Source organism: Acanthopagrus latus, chromosome 7, assembly GCF_904848185.1.
Source record: "Acanthopagrus latus isolate v.2019 chromosome 7, fAcaLat1.1, whole genome shotgun sequence".
Classification (NCBI taxonomy): domain Eukaryota; kingdom Metazoa; phylum Chordata; class Actinopteri; order Spariformes; family Sparidae; genus Acanthopagrus; species Acanthopagrus latus.
In genome coordinates this window covers 8,477,660-8,497,331 of record NC_051045.1, presented here as the reverse complement: position 1 = coordinate 8,497,331, position 19,672 = coordinate 8,477,660, and the positions used below count along the sequence as shown (strand labels likewise).

Genomic DNA, 19,672 nt, shown 5'->3' with positions numbered 1-19,672 from the left:
ATTTTTCTTCCTCCCACGTTCCTTGTAAGCGGCCCGCACTTTGGCCATGCCTGCTGGCACCCCAGGGCTCCCAAACAGGAGGTGGCAGTGTTACACAGTTGAGACAAATGGGTGCATTGAGGATGGCATCACAGGAGAGTAAGCGCTGGTGAGAGGGAAGCAGGGGATAAGGAGCAGCACATGAACTACACGCTTCTGTACAGATGACATGGGGAATAAGTAATCCCTGTCCCCTTCTGGTCTGACTCAGCAGTCGTTTCTCTGTCTCCCCCACTGGAGATAAGTCTAATGGAATTGCAGCATTAGAAGTGCCGCATCGCCACGGTTGGGTAAAACTCAAATACGCCTCTTTCTGTTATGACACAGATTTGTTTGCTGTTTTCTGCCTACCGAGGGGCATGTGTTGTAGGCAGCTGCCCTTCTTGACATATACTTTAGCAAAGTGTGGGAAGGGTTCTGAGCATTGCAGAGGTGGCTGGTGGGCCGAGGTGGGTGCAGCAATTTCTTTATCAAACCTGTTTTTGACTTTTCTAGTGGTTGAGGTGTGGGGATACTACTGCTTCTAATGCTGCTACGTAATGGCAGAGAGCTGAGGAGCCACGAGCAGTTACACAGACAGCAGCACATCTGTGTGCCGATGAAATATTCAGCAGTAAGACAGATCTCCGGAGGAGAGCAAGCTACAACTCCTCCACACCTTCTCCACCGACGTTAATGATTTATCAATAACGCTACCCTCCTGCTGACTGGCTGCGATGCTGGACGCACCTCATTAAAAACACCTGCCCAACACAGGGAGGAACCCGACATCAAAAATAGATCTATCCAAAATATGGGAGTGGGCGGGTGTGGGCCGGTCTAGCCGAGGCAGGAGCTTTACTGCCGGAGATAGAGAAGTTTAGCAGCCCCCCAGCACCTAACCGCCCACTACCCCATACCAACCAAACACACAGAGCATACAGTAATGTAGGAGTTGTAGCTACAGTACTTCTTCCTGTGCAGTAAGCTCCATGCAGTTCTTTTAAGCTGCTTTGTGTGTGCTGACTCAGAAAAGGCCAGTGTGCGCCTCGGTACAGTACAGTAGACTCCTCGCATTCTGACGTCAAATAACTCCACCGGCCCTCTGGCAAAGTTGTGTTTTACTATGAAAAGATTAAATAAACTGTGTTGGCAGCTGCCTATAGAAACATTTACTTTTCGAGGTTTCATTCCAAGAGAATGTGTAATTACTTGCTCAACTGGACCATGGCACAGTGATTACACCAATATCTCAGGTAATGGTCCAAAAACCTTCCCATTGCAAAGCTAAGCTGCAACCTTACGGCCATAGTTACTCCCTTGCAGGAACATCTCTGTGCATGAGGGTAGGCTCCGGGTAAAAAAGGTGTCTGAGGGAGGCTATGGTAATGAGGAGATAGGTGGTTTACTGTGAGTGTGGATGTCGAAACTATAAAAGCAGTGGGTCGATTCGTTGGGAGAACAAAGGGAGGGGCAGGCACAAAAAGTTCATAACCACAGAGGAAGCCTATTAACCTTGGTTGGTACTTTAAATGTCATTATTTTTAGCTGACACAACAAAAAGGCCTGCGAGAGCTGTTCTCTTAGCGATGCGCCATGTAAATCACTTTCGCAAAAAGGAAATTACTTCCCGGGGCCCAATGTTATTAATCTAAATTCTCTGGTTAGTCAAATTGTTGCACATAATAAATATGGAGCAGCTCGTGATGCTTATCTGCTGTGACATCCCATTCTCGCCAAAACATTTTTTTCCTCATTTTCTCTTTATTCATGTCTAGATGGCGTTCTTGAAAGAGACAGCTCTACTAAACAGCACTAACACTGGAGGACTAGGACGGGTAGGGGGGCTTGTAGAAGAGGAAGGGACAGGGCTGGGAAGACACACTCTCTCTCGCTCTCCTTTATAGCCATCTTCCCATCTCTTGCTTATATGACGCCTGTCTTGACTGGCTTCTCTCCCTTGCATGTCTTCATCTATTTGCTGTCTCGGACTGTCTAGCATGATGACACATACACACACACAAACACACACACACAAGGAGACACACACACATTTGAGCCCTCTAGCTGGCAGCTGCAGATCTGGTTGCCAATATAGAGCGGACCAGATAACTCACTACGCTGTCATATTAGAATAAGCAGCCTTGACAGAGAGATCATTTGCATGCACCACATCACCAAATACCAAGTCGTCTCCTCTTTTGCACAGAGGCCGTAACGTCAGACTGGAGACAGGGAGACATGGAGACACAGAGGGAGGCAGAGAAACGAGGGGAAAGGTGATGGGGGGGAGCAAGACACAGGGAGAAATACACACACAGAACAGGAGGAAAATCCTAGACACAAACATAGAACGCCGCTGCGATTATCAGGCTGCAAAATAAAAATCATCTCTACAAAACAATGTAGCCCCTCTTGCGATAATGTCTCCGCGCATGTAGAGACCACTCCAGCTCCATGGTTATTCACTGTCCCTGGGACTAGTGAGAATGTGGCTGGGACTCTGGCTTGGGGTCCTGTGGGCTGTCTGAACGATGTGTATGTGTGTGTACTTACATGGATGTGTGTGTGCATGCATGTCCTGATTATGCAGGTATAATTGTGGGGAGGTGGGGAAAGCGTAGCCTCAAGGTCAGGGTGGTGTGGCTCATCAGCTCTAGCCTCTATCACTTTAATTAACTCCTCCGAGGGGCTTAGGAAAAGGCCCTTGTTAAAAATTCACCACAATGGAGCCGACAACCACTGTACGAGAGGGAAGGGCAACATGCAGGTTGCTAAAAATAACTTCTTCTTCCAAGCAAAGCACATGACTACTAAGATGGGCCATTATGTAATTTCATTGGCTAGAAAACTAGACCAAGTTCAGTCTGTGTTAACTTTATGTTACTTCTGCCAAACTCTACTCACGAAAAAACACTGCTCTCTAGCTCTAAATTGTGCTTGATTCCTGTAGTCCTTACACAAACAAAGTCAAGGACAGAGTTGTGCTACATTCACGAGACTGCTCTGAAATGCAGGAGCAAACGCATGGCACAGCAGTGTAAGCCCACCAACGTGTGGGGGACTTTCAGACTCTAGTAGTGTGACATGAAATGTAATGCTACCTCAGCAAGGCTGTCTAGGAGGGACTGTACCCTGTGAAGAGAAAGAGGCTGTCTGGCCAAAACACAGACAAGGAGTGTGTGACATGAAAAACACGAGGAGTACGACCATGTTTTCAGTGCCTGTGACAGGTTGTGGGGGCTGAGGAGTCAAATGTTTGCGATCTGCGATCAAGTCTTGAACCCTCCCCTTGCGTTGTCCTAACAACCCGTATCTCAAATTGACTTCTTACCGTAAGCACTGGGGTCTTACATTGCACCATCACATGGGGTTTTTCCACTGCCGAGCTGAGTCAAACCATGCCACGCCGATTTGCTTTTTTCATACCCAGTTTTACTGCACCCACCACCAAGCAGGCTGCAGTGATGTTCTGCCATTGTGGCCAACGCGTGACAAGCCCCCATCTACCCTTTAAATAAACGTGAGCTGCACTTGCAAGACTGTTCAGATTATTTTTTAAAGTGTCTGTGTTCGACTCTTAGCACTTTTCTAGCTTTAAACTGAATCTCCATGTTCTGAAGTTCAGTTTCTCTCCTGCGTCCCTATTTTTTCTTTCAGATATCTACTTTATTTTACTGTTTCATCACGTTCGCTTTCAGCTGTTTCAGGAACTGTGTTAAGTCAGAGATGTTATGAGAGCCTTTGGTTACTGTTAAGTTACTGCTGAGGAAAAGCCCGAATTTTCCTGGTTTTGCTGCTTTTAAATAAAAGCTTTTATATAAATAAAAAATCAGAGGACTTTAATTGTGAAGAATTTATATGAAATTTAACTTTTTTATCAACAAATTAACAGAGCGGCTATTCTTTCATAATACTTCGGGGAGAAGAGCAAAAGCACATCATTAGTTAAAGGCACAGCTTTAAACAGCCCGGTAATAATGGCAGTGCAAATCCCTGCTTGGCTATTTCTTCCTATTTTTTTGTCACTTCATATTAAAATGTTGTGCAATCTGGGAAAAAAACAGGTAATTCAGACTGCAAATCTAATGTCAGTACAGGCCCATCTCCACACTCAATCCCTTTACAACAGACCATGTGTACTGTAAGAATTTTGTTGATTTTTTTACTGACCCTTTTACTGTTCATGACATTATCCTGTATCTTTTCCTTTTAGTTAAAAAAAACAAACACCCAATGCGCTCCCTTTCCGCTCTACCTTTTATTTATCTCAGTCTATCTTTCTTCTGCGCTGTCCATTTCATCACCACACTGCTGTGTGTGTGTGTGCGATTGCGTGTGATGATAGACAGACAAGACTGCTGCAATGTATGAGCATGAAAAAAAGAAAAGAAAAATAAAAGACGTATAAATGTAAATAGTTATTATGTAATGTTGGAAAGCAGAGGTGTCAAATATCTCCTCCCCTCCAGAAGCGGATGACAATGTTGTTCAGTTGTTTGCTCATGTTTCCATGGAGACTTTTCAGTCAAATCTCATAGAACCACAAAGCAAGTTCTTGACTGTTAATTGTTAATATTTTATGACTGAGGATGATTTTTTAAACACTGATCATTTGGAAAATAATGCCAGGGACGGAGAGTAGGCAGAAGTGGTGCCTGCTTCCATTCAGTGCTCATGTTAACCCATTGTGCCGTTCAGACAGAGCACTCGCAGCTGCGGTCTAAAGAAATCATTTTGGCATCTGTTTTCACCGCATGCCATGAGCGAATCTGGAAGGAAAACACACTGATAATCTATTATAAATGATGTAAATTATATTTTAAACATGATATAAATGATCTGATTGTGGTAAATGATGAAATATGCATCCCAGGCTACCCAAATCTTTTGATTTTCTTTCCTGCTGTGTTCCTGAAGTTGCAATGCACTCGATTATTTCCTGCATGATGAAATATCATAACCTGCCCGTACACTCTATTTTTATCAGGAATACTATCGCTGCTGTTTGTAACTGTGTTATTTAAATTACGTACTTATTCTGCATATTTGTCAGTTGTGTCTAAACAGAAAGTGACGGAGACAAGCAGACACACACACAAACAGGCAGGACAGAAGCCCCTTTAGAATTAGTAAGGGTGATGATTGGACCTACACTGATCAGGTGGACAGAAACATGGCTCAAAGGGAGCAACAATGTGGCTCTGTAACTGCTGAATGTATAAATTAGCTACTGTTTGCTAACAGCTTTGCCTCATCAAACCAAAAAGTGATATGTTAATGATGTGTTCACAAATTGTTTCTGCTGCAGGTTCAACATATGAAAACAATTTCACCTTCTGCAAGCAGTTACTATATGTTCGCTGTTCTTAACATCCTGAATGCATGTGAATGGTACTTCTCGGTACATTTCTGAATACGATTAGTGGTAACTGGAACCGACATAAACAGCTATACTTGAGTTTAGTGCTGAGCAACACCAGATTTACACTATAAAAAGGGCCGTCTCTGTGAGACAGACCTGGCATTAAGTCCATCCAGTCAGTCCAAAATAATAAAAATTGACATCAATCACAATCACATGTGTGCAGCCAAACATAAATAAACAAACGCCTGCAGACAGAGGCACCACTATTGGCTGTGTTATCTAATTGTGAACATCACCATAATCAAAAATAAGGCAATCTAATGGATGGCAGCATAGATGTCAAGCAACAACCACAACTGTTGTTTTATGAGGCCATTATGGGGCAGTTTCCACAATGAGGCGTGTTGCTGAGGGTGGTAAAGGACAGATCTGTATCATGTTGTTTGTGGATCAATTTGAGAACTTTAATTAGCCAGGGGGTCAGGCCAGTCAGTGCAGCAGGCCCAGGTAAAGCTCATCAACGAGGGGGCTTACAGGTGCCTTCGGCCCTAATCTCTCCGCCCATCTCACTGAAATTAAAGCGGCAAATGGGAAATTGATTTCTAGCCCCCCTGTCCATGGCAATATCTCCTTTTGTCTTAAGGACATTAGGTAGGCTTGCACTTGCCTAAGCTGTTCTTTAAAACGTTCATTATTGATACGGAGGGCTGGGTTGGCAGACAGCCAGGGCAACCATGAAGAGGATGAAGAGGGGAAGAGCTCTCTGAGCTGCTGGCTTTTTCATGGCAACAGGTCATTCATGCAACGATCCACAAAACAAGCTGAGTGAAGAGAACGACTTTGACCTCTCTACTCTACCTCCAACCTGAGCTGCTGCTGACATGGCACCTACTGCAAGATTGAGGAGATTAGACCACTCTGAGAGAGCTGGGCTCAACTCTTCAAACAGAACCTCTCTCAATATCATCCAACCGATCACTTAAATCAAATATGTTAGTTCTAAGCTAAAAGAATAAGCCCCATGGGCCAGCCAACTTGAAGGAACACAAAGCTCCCCAACTCCAACGCATGGAGAGAGCAGAAAATCTAAAAGAAAACAGAAGTGAGTCAGCAGAATCCTCAAACAGACAGGACGGTGAGGCCGTGGCTACTGATATCACATAGAATCAAATGGAGTCTAATTCATTTCCCTCCCTGCATGTCACTTCCCTCAGATCGCAGTTTCTGTTGTGCAGTGTTGATGTTTTCCACTTTATGGCAGGATGCTATTTGTCATTCTAATGAACTTCTCTGTGGGAAAAAAAGATCCCGGGGAACATTTCTCAAGATGTCAGGGAGCAGAGAATGTAAAGTGTGCAACACAGTTAATTCAAGTGGGCCTGCCCTGCAGGCAAGAGGCCTGCCTGTGTATCAGTTCTTAACAGGGACAATTCATGCCAAATTAAAGCAGGGAATAGAGAATTTAGGAATAAGTCCAGAATACTGTGTTGGAGAGCCCGGTCTCTGCATTTGGGAAAATCTGACAAACAGCACTGACAGCCCAGGCCCTCATCATTAACCAGCCTTGTTTTATCTAGGGAACATAACGAAAAGGGATGGCCAGGTACACAATGTGTACCTTTATATATTATGTAGCAGGGAACAGTATCACAGTCCTGCTGCCCCATTATACAAATGGCAAAGACACCCGAAGTGCCCATGGCTAATGTTGCTGTGAGAGTGGTACAGAGTGTGTTCTGCACCGTAGAGGGGGAAAAGGAGCTAGCCGGTCTGTTGTGTGCACGTGATAAATCTGCTGGTATGCCAGGGCTCTTTTCTCATTTGTTAGGCAGCCATGTGTGAAAATGTTAATGAAGGCCCATATAATCTAGGAAATTCTCACCATTAGAATTTCCTTCACGTAGCCGGGCTTTCTGCTTACACACCGACTATTGTGCGCATCAATCCTTCCACTGTCGTACTAATAATAGACCTAATTGCCTCAGCCAGCCCACTAGCTTTCTCTGCCCCTCTATGCATCTCAAAAAGGAGAAGAGGACTGTCTTATGACAAGTCCATGGCATAGAAGAAGGGATGAATTGGGCTATCTATCTAACAGGCAGACACAAATACAAGGGAAACTCTGCATGATGTCCATCGTCTGCCTAGTCTCCATCATCTTATCTCATGAAATGTTAAGGATCCAGATGCCAAAATATTTGCCAGGGCTCTGCCAGGCTGTGCAACAGTTTCCCTCTCCATCTCATCCATAATAAATAAGATAAAATAAAACAAGACCTTGTGAACTGATGTCTCCCCTGACCTCAAAGACCCACCTTATTTGCAGTTGTTCTTTTGTTGGGGAGAAGCCTTTGCTTGGGCTAAACAGTTCCTTGCTTCACAATATTTGGCTATTATTTTACTTCACCACGTCCTTGTACACATAATGTGAAAATATGTAGATCCCTTTTGAATTTCCTGCTTGAATTAGCATTCAATGAATCTGAGTGCCTTTTCCCCCTCTTCGCTCAGAGAGGCAGAATTGCGTAATTACTCTAAAAGGAGAGGGAGAGGTGAAGGTTTGGCAGTCTTAATCTCTCAGAGTAGAGCCTCTTTAAGGGAGTGGTGACTGCGGGGCCAAAACATCCATAAACCTGCAGGGAACAGCTAACGCATCAGAGCATGTTGGTCCTGCACTACAGCATAGGCAAAAACAATAAATGCGTCCAGTGTTTTCCACAGCCTGGGTCAGAGCAGTAAGGAAAGTCCTGCCTTTTACTTTTGCACCCATCTCAAGACGACCTGAACTGTAAAAGTCTTGAGAGAAAGGTGCCGATGAAAATCCACTCTCAGGGCAAAAGCAAACAAAAAAAGTGTCCTTAACAGTGTACAAAGCCCTTTTCTAATACATGGGAGGTCACTTAATTAGTGAGCAGCAACAGTTTTTTCTTTTTGTTTTGCAGCCGTCAAGGTTATTTGAAATAAATACTCATCATAATATAATAAGAGATGAATCTAATTAAAAATCTGTATAATAGACTCGATGGCATTTCTACTATGAATGGACGCTACTTTTGAATAAAAACATTTACAAAGGATATGATAAAATATAACAGTGTTTAACAGAAATTGATTGAATCATTTTAGAGTCCTATGAAAAAGAAGGGAAAAAAAGTCACAGAACATTTCTTCATCGTTTTTATATTTTTCATCAGCAGATCTGACTAGCTTTTATTCAAGGCTTGCTCAAAAGCTTCCTTTATCCAATGCTTGGAATCATCATTTCTCTTTCTTTTCAGATTCCTTTGTATGATGTAAAAGTTCCTTTCAGTCCACACAATTGGCTGTTAGTTACACCCAGTTTTTGAGGAGAGGATCAAGGCTGCCACAAACATAAATTATTTCACAGTATCCGTTTCTTTTTTAAAAAGAATGACAGTCATCACACTGTTGCTGAGCATCAGCTGCATGTGTACAGGAATTGAACATCCTCGTTTCCAGGCTGGATACTTTTGCTTATGGCAACAAGATAACCAGGCATATGATTCTTATGTATGTACATATTTATTTTCTTCTTTTCTATTTAATTGGCCACTCACCTTTTTAAAAATAGATCTACTTAAGTCTTATGTACACATTTATCTCTTATTACGGCTGTTTATCATTCTACAAATGCAACTTTATAGTATCATTTCTAGCCATTTCTAATTAGATTGATCTGTTGCTGCTTAGTAATCTAATCATAGTAAGTAAGCTCATCATTTGGTTCGCAGACCTAAAGAAGAGTCCAACCAGTACTGGACTTTTGGGGCCTAAATTAGACAGTTAAAATTATTATTCAAAATAAGATCAGTGTATTGAAACAGTAAACTTCGCTGGGAATCTATCAATTGTAAATTACCATAAGCATCTTTTTTTCTACATTAAGTTAAATAGAAAAAGATGTATTATTGGCACATATATACAATATATATATATGCTGATGGCTATATATCTTTGATAGGAAAATCTCTGCCAGTGATCGGTCAGGCTCCACTAAAGAAGGTACTTGTGGGATCAAAATGAAGTCTTTTTGCTCATAAAATGTTCTAGTTGTAAGCTTCAGACAGCGTGCACGACCTTTCTTCATCTTTTGATCCTCAGCCAAACAACAATCTCACCCAAATTGCTTGTACTGCACTGGATGTTTAGGAAGTGTGTACATACACACATCTACCAGACTTCCTTTTAAATTTCTTCTCTCTTTCTCTCTATCTCTCCCTCTTTCTCCCTCACACACACACACACACACACACACACACACACACACACACACACACACACACACACACACACACACACACACACACACACACACACACACACACACGCCCACATGCCCACACTTCCATATACCCTCTAGGCTCATTTTGGATTTTTGGAAAGGAGTCTCCCACTGCAGCCACAGATAGAGGAGCAGGTGTGCTAACCCCGGGGTCCGGAAGCTTTCCAATTAAGACACATAGAGCCGAAAACATTCCTCCACACTGACCTCGCCAGCAAACGTGAAATACATTCACTTGGATGGAAACACACCGACTGTTTCTGTGAGCCGTCCCTCCTGCTGCTCCACCCAGCCTAGTTTTAAATCTATTTATGAGCTGTGTAATAGCCCAACTTCATCTGGGCCCAGCTGTTTAGTGACAAAGATGTAGAGTTTTGTAAGCAAATTACACGATGCACTGAGTGTGTACTAAATGTGTGTCTGTCTCTCTGCATGTCCTTATCTGTCCTGGATTGGTACTTGCACATATGTACATGTACTTCAAATGTTGTTTTCTCACTATTCCCCCTAAAAGTCTGTGTTTACTGTTTAAGTTTCATACTCCAAGGATAACGCAGCCTTCTCGAAAATGGAGGTGAAAGTTGAGCACCTGCTGAGTTAAGATACCATATGCTGCTTTTCTGGTGCTGGGCCAAGTTCATGCTTCACTGACCGCATCTGAAGCTACCAAAATTATTAGCTATCATCTACATCCTTCTGATATTTGCCACTGCAAACAAACGGTTATAACTTTTTAACTGAATAAGATTTCCAAGGAAAACAGAGGACAGGAGGAGCCACTGTGAGCTGTGTCAACTGAGAAGGAGGGATATTGCAGGACAACTTTAAAGGGAACTGAACTTTACTCTCATTTTTGCAGGTTGCCCATTAACACCAACCTTATCAAAGTCATTTGTCTCAAGACTTGTTGAACATCTCCAAAATGCTCTTTTGTCTGTGCTTGAGTGACACTGTTTTCTGAAAGGTTAATTGCTTCTCGTAGTAATAAAAGGCCAGATTCGAGGCTGTGATTGACATAAATAGAGGTGCTCTCCCTCCTCACCGAGGTTTCCTCTACATCCATCCTTGCTGCCAGGTCAGTTTCCGACAATTGTGATTTATTATTAATGACATTCAGTGCACTTCCTGTGACATTCCTTTTATTGGGTCTTGGGCCTTTATGTGGCCCATCTAAGAGAGATGCTTGTCCGCCCATGGCCAGCTTTATAGCCTGCGAGGGAATAAATTGTCCAATGTCACAGCCACATCCAACGACGACATGTCTGATGCTAAAGATCAAATGATTCATTTTGCGATTGTGCATGAGAATTTACTTTTGAGCAACAACAATACAAACAGCAGCGCAATAAATCTTTTGCCTCTCCATGCAGTGATTACTCTTTGTCTGCACAGTATTGGATTGGACACACAGTCAGGGACGGAAAGTTGACATAGCCATTTGCTAATGTAGTCTGCTGTGGAGGGAAAGCGGAGGATAGATTGGGCGGATGAAAGTGTAAAAAAACAGGAACAACAGAGAAGAACGAGCTCGGGAAAACTTTACCAGCAGCTGAGGCGAAATGGTGATTTGTATTCACACCTCAGTCCACAAATTCTCTGCAAGTAGTTTGGGGGGTTGGGAGATTTTTAAAGTTTAGAAGAAGCATGTGCATTAGGTAGCTGCTGTAGAAGGTGTGTATGGGATGTGTACAGGGGAAGCTGAAGCTCCAATGGCTCAGCAGGTTTTTTGTAGACACCCTTGGAAGCGTGTGCCAGGCCTGAAGGTCAGCCTGCCTCCTCATCAGCCCTTTTGTGCGGGCCACACAGCGCACAAAGCAGCTGGAGGCTGGAGGCCCGGGGTGTGGGGCGGCCCGTCATTGACCACCACTCCCTGCCTAATTACCTCTCTGCCCTGGCCCTGTGTTCATCCAGCCCTCTCCGGTAAGTAAGGCTAGGCTGCGGAGATGGCTGGGAGCCTAGCCTCATTAGATCCTACAGAGTCCCTCTGACGGAAGCAACATGCACACACTACGAGACACCACCATACACTAATGGGCTAGGAGGATGGCAGAGACGGATGATAAAACACATAAGAAAATGCATCATAGACGCACTCATCTAAGAGTTCACCCAAGACATATTAGGCTTTTGAAACCGTACTTATGGTGTGTGCACAATATGGAAATTAACACTTTCTTTTACCCAGGTGTCATGGCCATGATTCATCCACACTGCATCTAGGGTGGTTAGTCCTCTAATGGGTCCACTAAGCAGACGCACATTCATACACGCACCACCATTATGCCCCCTCCCGTAACTATCTTTGATTCCCACCCATGTCAGCAGAGTTTCCCTGTCAGCGTCTTCCCCGCCGCGACTGTGATGGAAAAAGCTACTTTACTTAAGGGTTTTATTTGTTTGCGTGTTTGTTTCTCTCTGTTTGCTTTCATCTTTATCTTTTATGACTGCCCCCTTCTCCCTTTCAAACTCCCCAGAGAGACAGGCGTGGGGTGGGGTGTGGCGGGGGGCCCAGGGAGGGAGGGGTGTAGGGGAAAAAAGACAGAGGGGGGCTCTTTTGAAGGAGAACGAGGAGAATTGAAAATGGCCGGTGTTGTGAGGGAGGCGAGATGAAGAAAGCCAATCTGCCTGTAAGGGCAGAGGAGTGGGAGAACAGGGGAGAAAGAAGTGGAAAAAGAGAGAGAGAGGGAAAACAATTCGGTTGAAGCCTTTTTGTGTATGAAGGGGGGAAATTAAGAGTAACGGCATAAAGTACTGTCTGAAGTATGACTTTGTAGAATAATCCTTACCCAGGGAACAATCTCCACCATGCCCTGACTGCCAGGCTGCTGGTAAAGGCAAAAGCCACAGGGAGGTGCTGTGACAGAGGGGGCTTTGACAATAAAGCTCCCCTCACCAGCAGCACTGCTCATCAGGCAGTGTGCCGCTCCAGCTGTTTTCTCACAGAGATAGAACTGTAACGACACAAGTAGGTCCTATAAAAACTTTCCACTCACGTTACAAGAATGGACGGGGGTAGAAGTTTCAAACGGACCTCGTTTTATCACCTTTTTTGATATTCCTACCCAAGGCTGTTAGGATCTGACTATCCTCATGCAGATTTGTAATTAAGATTCCCTTTCTCTCATCAAGCTTCTTTGTTTTTCCATTCACAGTTCCTCGATGGTCTCTTGTTTGCAAATCACCCAGACTGCGATTGTCATAATTGGGTTGCATGAACAGAATCAAAAGGAGTGAGAAAAAAAGAAGACAGGGATTACGCGGCGCAGGTCTTTTTGATGTAAACTAAATGAGGAACTATCTAAACTTCACATTTGCACCTTCCTCTTTTTTCCCCCGTCTCCTGCACTGATGAGTGTCATTTATTTATTTGCCGGTTAATTTATTTAGCTGCCATACTCTGGGGCACCCCGTGTTATAATAAAGACTGAGGTGATTTGTTTTCTCTCTCTCTTTCATCGGTGCGCCGCATACACTGTCCCCTGATGATTTGGTCCATACAGCGACTGTAGAAAGGGAGTCAGTATATTAATCAAGATGTTGACAAAGTAAAGCATCCCGCATCCTGCCAGGTCCCTCTGGTCTGCATCAAAACCTATCCCAAAATCCACTCTGTCACAGGGTCATCCTCTCCTAAGAAAATGCAGAGCGCAGGCTCCTTTCCTATCCATATGATCCATGACAGCCTAAACTGCTTACAGGGGACACTCACTGTCACATGAACTCAGTTCCCAAATCGTGTCCTTGATCTTGACCTTCATCCAGCCACGGTATAGTGCATTTGCCATTGGCTGTACTTGTCAGGCAAGGCCAACAAAATGAGTTGCTAAAAAGGCCTCTCAAAATGCTGTTCTGGCCCCCTGCTGAACTACGATCAGCCCCCTAAAAAGCCACTCTGTGTGTCTCCTGAGAAATCTGATGCTCCTCAGATCTCTGCCGTGTTGTAAAAGGTTTCCCAAACAAAACTGAATCAAACAACTACTTAGTTATTCTCTAAAACCTTTGCTCTCCTCTTTTCACTGTTTTCTTTCTCTTCGTAGTTCACTGGATCCATCTGTGACTTTATAATACCTTCCTTCTCGTGTCTTTTTTTTTGGACTGTGACCCTTTTTACTGTTTGCTGCGCAGCATTTTTCCTTTCCTCACACTCTCTCTCATTTGCGTTTTCCTTCAAGGCCTTTCGAGAGGGCCAATCCCCCTCCCCAACCCCCGACGTTTACAAATGAAATGAATGAAAACCACCGGTATGTGACTCCTCTACAGGGAGACGCTCCATTATACCTTGGTTTACTCAAACAGAAGCCTCCCCGTGATTGGCTATAAGCAGGGATACCAGACGGAGAAGGGTTACCCTAGATAGCGGAGAACGCAAGCAAGTGGAATAATGGCAGGCTTAGAGAGAGAGCCTTGCCCAATGTTTTTTAGCTGTTTGAAAATTGATTTATTCTTACCGATCCAACAAACCCCATGTATTCTCAACCAATGGATGAAGGATGAAAGGTATCATTTGTCAGAAACCCACTGGTCCACTCATGAGAACAGAAATTGTTTGTGAACATGGATAAAAATCTGTATGTACACGCCACAGTTATGTGTCATCCAAGTTGCCTTTTCTCTTTGAAACTGCAGCCACAACGCTGAGAAATGGGGTGAAGTTTTAGGGGAAAGTAACATTGCTTTACTTTTGTGCAATCCTGAATTCTTTCAGTTGGATTTCGGTATCTTCCCCAAATAGAATATTGTATCATAGAGCCTGACTGACATATTTGTTGGCCCAGTATATAAGATACACAGTATATATCTCAATATTTTCATTAATTACAAATAATCAATTCAAGTAATCATTGAGAAATAATCCTCAGTAATGTATGTTTAATGACTTAGTCATTATATATTTGTCCGCCCTGGTTTCTTTTTAGGCATCAACCCCCAAAATCGAGTATCGGTCAGGCTCTTCTGTATTAACCTGTCAATGTTGTGACAGCATAGCAAAATACAGAGCCTATTCAAAGAATGCATTCAACATTTTCAATGTTGTGGAAAAAGAGAAATGTCTCTATTTGCTTTCATCCTGGATCCCAGAATGGCTGTTATGTTTTCCTCTCCCCTAAGGTGGAGTTAACAACCTTGAAGCTTTGTAAACATCAACGGTACGTGGAATCCAAAGTAGATTATCAAAGGGATATTTCTATGAAAGCAAACATGTGCTAAGATAAGTTATCATCATCCTTTATCTCTTGATCAATTTATACAGCAGTTTTCTTTTGTGACTACACCCATTCTTCTTTTTTTATTGCACTGTTATCTTGATAAACAGTGATTTTTATCATATTCCAGCAATTGTTTTGATGTTATTCATGATTTTCAGCTCTTGAAATGACATGACAAAAGGGAGGAAGCGTTAACAATCTTGTATTGTTAATAATAGTGGAGAGACCAGGGAACCCAAATTACGGGAAAATAAAACAAGTTGCCTTTGTGGTGAAGGAGCCTAAGCAGATGCCAATCAAGCAATCTGAAAGACAGCTCTGAGTCCTGGGAGGGATGTAATGGAGTTCAATGTGAAGGCAAGGACGCTCTCCTCAGTAGATGACAAAACACACAGCAGTGTGCTAAAATAAAACACAATCAATTCATACAATAACACCACTGTGCAGGGACCCCCTCCCCACCCAGAGATTTCCAGCTTTTCACTGAAAGATGGCCCTTTTGCCCCCCCCACCCCCCACCCCCCTCGACTCTCTGCCCGCTCACATCCAGTCTCACTTCCTCCCATCATAAATCTGGATAAATCCACAAACCCCTGTCTGGCATGCTCCATCTGTCTCCCTCACTCATGTATTGCTAGAGAAAACCTCTCTGCATCCCTGCCTGCCAGTAGGCTGTCCTCCAGGCTCACTTAAAAAAGAATGAAAGAAAACACTTTGACTTTACACAGACAAGACAAAAAGACGACCACCTTTACATTATATCACAAATCATCTAAGTAAAGTAAACTTTCAGATAGGATTACAAAAACCTTAATCTATATTTACTCACCCATGATGCAATGTAATAGACTTGGGCAGACGTTCAGGCCGAATGAATTCAAAAATTATATTTTCGGTGTGAAGATTTTATAGCTTAAATAAACTTATGGGTCATTTATTTCAGATCACTTTGCTTTTGTTGCAAGATTCTCCTCAAAATGTGTCGTGCTTCAATGTTCAGATGAAACAAAAACAAATCTAGAAAAAAAGAAAATGCTGCAAGCAATTGTGATAAAAGTGGCAATTAAAACACTGATAATTGGTTGTTTTTTTAATCTGTTTTGCTTTATCAAAAATGCACTTCAATTAACACCTTATGTCATATTTAAAAAAAAAAAAAATCATGCAAATTTTGTTTTTGGCAAATGTCAATATTTTCTGAGTGAGACAGTGGCAGTCAAATCAAGCCCTCAATTTAATGAACACTGTCGGAGGTGAGCAGCAGGCGGGTGGAGACAGGTGGAGTCGCACTACAACAGGCCTTTGATATCCACCACCAAGGAACACAGAAGGAGGGCACCCTGTGTCCTAGGTGGCATACTAAAACATACATGCAAGTATGCATACACACATACACACACTCACAAAACCTGCTACAACAGATAACAGCCCAGCAGTGCAGACTGGGCTCATTACATCCCACCCATCCCCTTCCCACCACTACCATCGGGGTCCTGACCACACAGTGGGTCGACGCCCAGCCACGGGGGGCCATGTGTTAGCATTCAGCAGAGTGAGAAACAATAACACCAGTGGGCTCATATCATCATCCACCTCACAGCTCCCAGGGCCTGACATCTCCTCACAGCGCTATTGTTTCGCCTGAGCGCTGCTCTCTTGCCCTTTTCTCTCCACTACAGCGCTCAGGAAAAGGGCTGCACAGTCAGGGGGGTGGGGGCTTGTTTAGACAGCAGGGGACCCCACCCGCACCCAGGTAGTCAGTGGCAAACATCAAATATGATTGGTCAAGGGAGGCAAAGGGGAGTTTGACAGGAAATAATCTGACCATTCCAGGTGCCTGGGGTATTTTATCACTCATCTGTAACACTAGATATATCAAGTAGAAAAAAAAGATTGTGTTTACCTGTTGATGACAGTGGCCGCACAGGGGAATCCACAGACATGGGGGAAAAAAAGAGAGAAACCATTAGTTTACCATAAGCTTTATGTTTTATCTATATCTTTAATGAAGCAACATGCATATAATTATAGACAATGAAGAAAATGCTGTATTTTCAAAGGGATTTAAAAAGAAACATTCAGCAGGCATTTGAAAGCTTTGTTCTTTGAAGCACCTCTATTAGTTTTCTTTTTTAACTGCGGCATGAGGAGATGAGGGAGACACTGTTCCCTCTGCAAACAGACTGTTGCAACATGTCACGTTTGCCAAAATTGGATCTGCAGAGAACAACAGGTCATGGGGTTTTCTCAAAGGCTGTAATTCTACATTTACTGGTGAGACGCCTTCATACTGTTTATAGGAAAATAGCTCATAATAAAGTAACTTCCATGTTGACCTTGGTTTTACCTGCCCAAGGACACTGCCAAGACCACATTGAGGCGGGCTGTATCAAGCCACCCAATTTACTGTATGAGGCTGCTGACACATATTGATATATGCATGCACTACCCACGACTACATTCTTAGTATAAATCATAAGGGCAGTACAGCACTTTTGTCAGGCGGGGGAGTGAAAAATCATGGCAAAATAAAATTGAATTCAATAAAATAAAAATAACTTTGCCCACGTTCCCAACACTTTAATTTACTGTGATGAAGGACTATTTATGGGTTCATCCGAATGTGCGACTATGATAGGAAAAGCTTTGCAAAGTGGCCTCGCAGAGATAGAACAACCTAAGTTTAATGGCCTATAGATGATGGAGGGTGGTCTCAGGCTAATACTACTCATTTAAGTTTTGTCTGATTATAACAATCACCACGGAGACCACTGATGAGCTAGCTGTCCCAAATGACTTTACTCAGGGATATTGGAAAAAAACGATCCCATATATGTTGTGGCATCATCTGATTTATTCATATCATGCTCTCAACAGGACACCTCTTATCCCTACATGAGACCCTCTATAGCTGCTTGTAATCTACTGCTACATTCAGATCACAGCAGCCGCATTTTTTGCATTCTGTAGGAAATGGGCCTCAGATGCAACACCACCTGTCATCAACACAAACAGCCTGCTATCAACAAAAACAAACTAAAAACTGTGTCAGACCATTAATGTAGGCTACTGATGCAAAACCACTTGTCTCACCATGATCATGTTTGCGCTCTGCTGTAATATTGCTTCCTTTGGTTCCTCCTTTTCTTATTTGTATGAAATGGAAACAATTTATTTCTTCTTTACAAATAATACAAAGAGTGATGATGAAACTAGCAAGGGCATTTGGTGTGCTGTCTCTTAGAAGACATGAGACCCATTGAATTTCATGAATATATGAATGAATTAAAATTCATCTAATCATACTTCAGGAATCCCCCCCACATACACACACCCTGGCTGCAAGACTGCCAAGGAACCTCCGTCAGTAGTTTGACTTGCAAACAAACACATTTAATCTCGGAGTACACAATGAGGGGGGTTCACTATGGCAACGGCACGTATCACCTTTTGCAATATGTCTCTTTGTGCACGCTTCTTCATTAGGATTCATGGATCCTCAATGAAAACAATTCTTTGTCTCACATTTGGCACCGTGTGAATGTTTGCTTGCACACCAATGCGAGGGAGACGATATTATAGACTCTCCATATTTACACTAAATAGGTTTTTGTTTTGCTTCTTGTACCAATGCTGTAATATATCTGACCAATAAATGACAGCAAAGTACTGTTCAAACACAGTTTCAAGTTCACTGTATTGCAGTCCTGAATTACATGTGCGTTCATTGGCAACAACAACATGACCCTTAACTGTGAGTATTCAACATAGCATCAACAAAAAACAAAAAAAACAACAAATTGTCTGTCGTGTAGGTTAAGATTCTATCCTGATAATTATTATCAGGTAGAGGATTTACTTTTGGTTTGACTAATGAATAACTCTTTACATTAAATATTCCTTGTGAGTGAAACTACAAGCCGAGCAACTTATTACCACTGTAACTCCAAATGTTGGAGCAGATTTATCAAAATATATTTAAAAAATAACATTTCAGCGAGGAGGGCCGAGGTTTACATTTGTATACTTATTCCTTCTTGACTGCGCTACAGGAGCAAGCTGTTTCAAAATGAGTCTGGAGACCACAACATGCTCTAATTGATATGACCTTTAATTGCTCATTCAGTGCAGAGGAAAGAAGAGGAAGACATCAAGCCAGTCCACTGTGGCTCGGGCTAAAGAGGCGCTGTGTAGATTGGCCTACACTCCCAGGCCCCGTGGACATAATTAAACCTGAATAACAAACACTTACACAAGTGCTCTGCTCTCCTGAACAGGATTCTGAAAACATCCAGGACACCAGCTCGCTGCTCTTTTTAGTTGGTCCCTCAATCAGAGTGGATTTGTTTCTGTGTTGAGAATATAATTGGAGCCTAGGCAATTGACAATTATCGCCAACATAAATGAAGTCCTGTTAACCATACTCAGAATTTGGTTAGTTGTAACTAACTGGGTCTGCAGTTTATCTTAACTATTATGGGACGTGTGCACATCTTTTAAAAGTCCCCTCAAGTAGACTACAACTAGAAGTCTGCTCTCTGATTCCTTAAAGTGTAAATTTTCTTGGCACTCGATAAAAATGTGATTTAAAGAGGCGGGTCTATGAGCATGATCTGTGACATCACAAAAGCTTGGATGACAATCCTCGTCAAAAATTCACCATGCACAAGTTCGATGTGAAATTTTGAAGCCTCCAGTGAACACAGAATGATAATGACATCACAGTGGAATGAGAGACATCCTGTGTGTAGTAGTTAAATTTGTAAAAGAAAAAAA

The 19,672-nt window shown here is 42.8% G+C and overlaps 1 protein-coding gene and 1 long non-coding RNA gene across 6 annotated transcripts in view; one reads left to right on the top strand and one right to left on the bottom strand.

Moving 5' to 3' along the window:
* camta1a (calmodulin binding transcription activator 1a) overlaps nucleotides 1-19,672 on the bottom strand; it is a 287,515-nt gene that overhangs the window by 183,653 nt on the left and 84,190 nt on the right. The gene's annotated exons all lie outside the window — the stretch shown is intronic.
* On the top strand, nucleotides 8,728-10,903 carry LOC119023203. 2 transcript variants are annotated; one of them, XR_005076200.1, is made up of 4 exons: nucleotides 8,728-8,917; nucleotides 9,369-9,409; nucleotides 9,768-9,951; nucleotides 10,672-10,903. It is a non-coding gene; the product is annotated as an uncharacterized LOC119023203 (long non-coding RNA). The 2 variants fall into 2 exon arrangements; XR_005076199.1 differs by having other exon boundaries at nucleotides 9,768-10,903.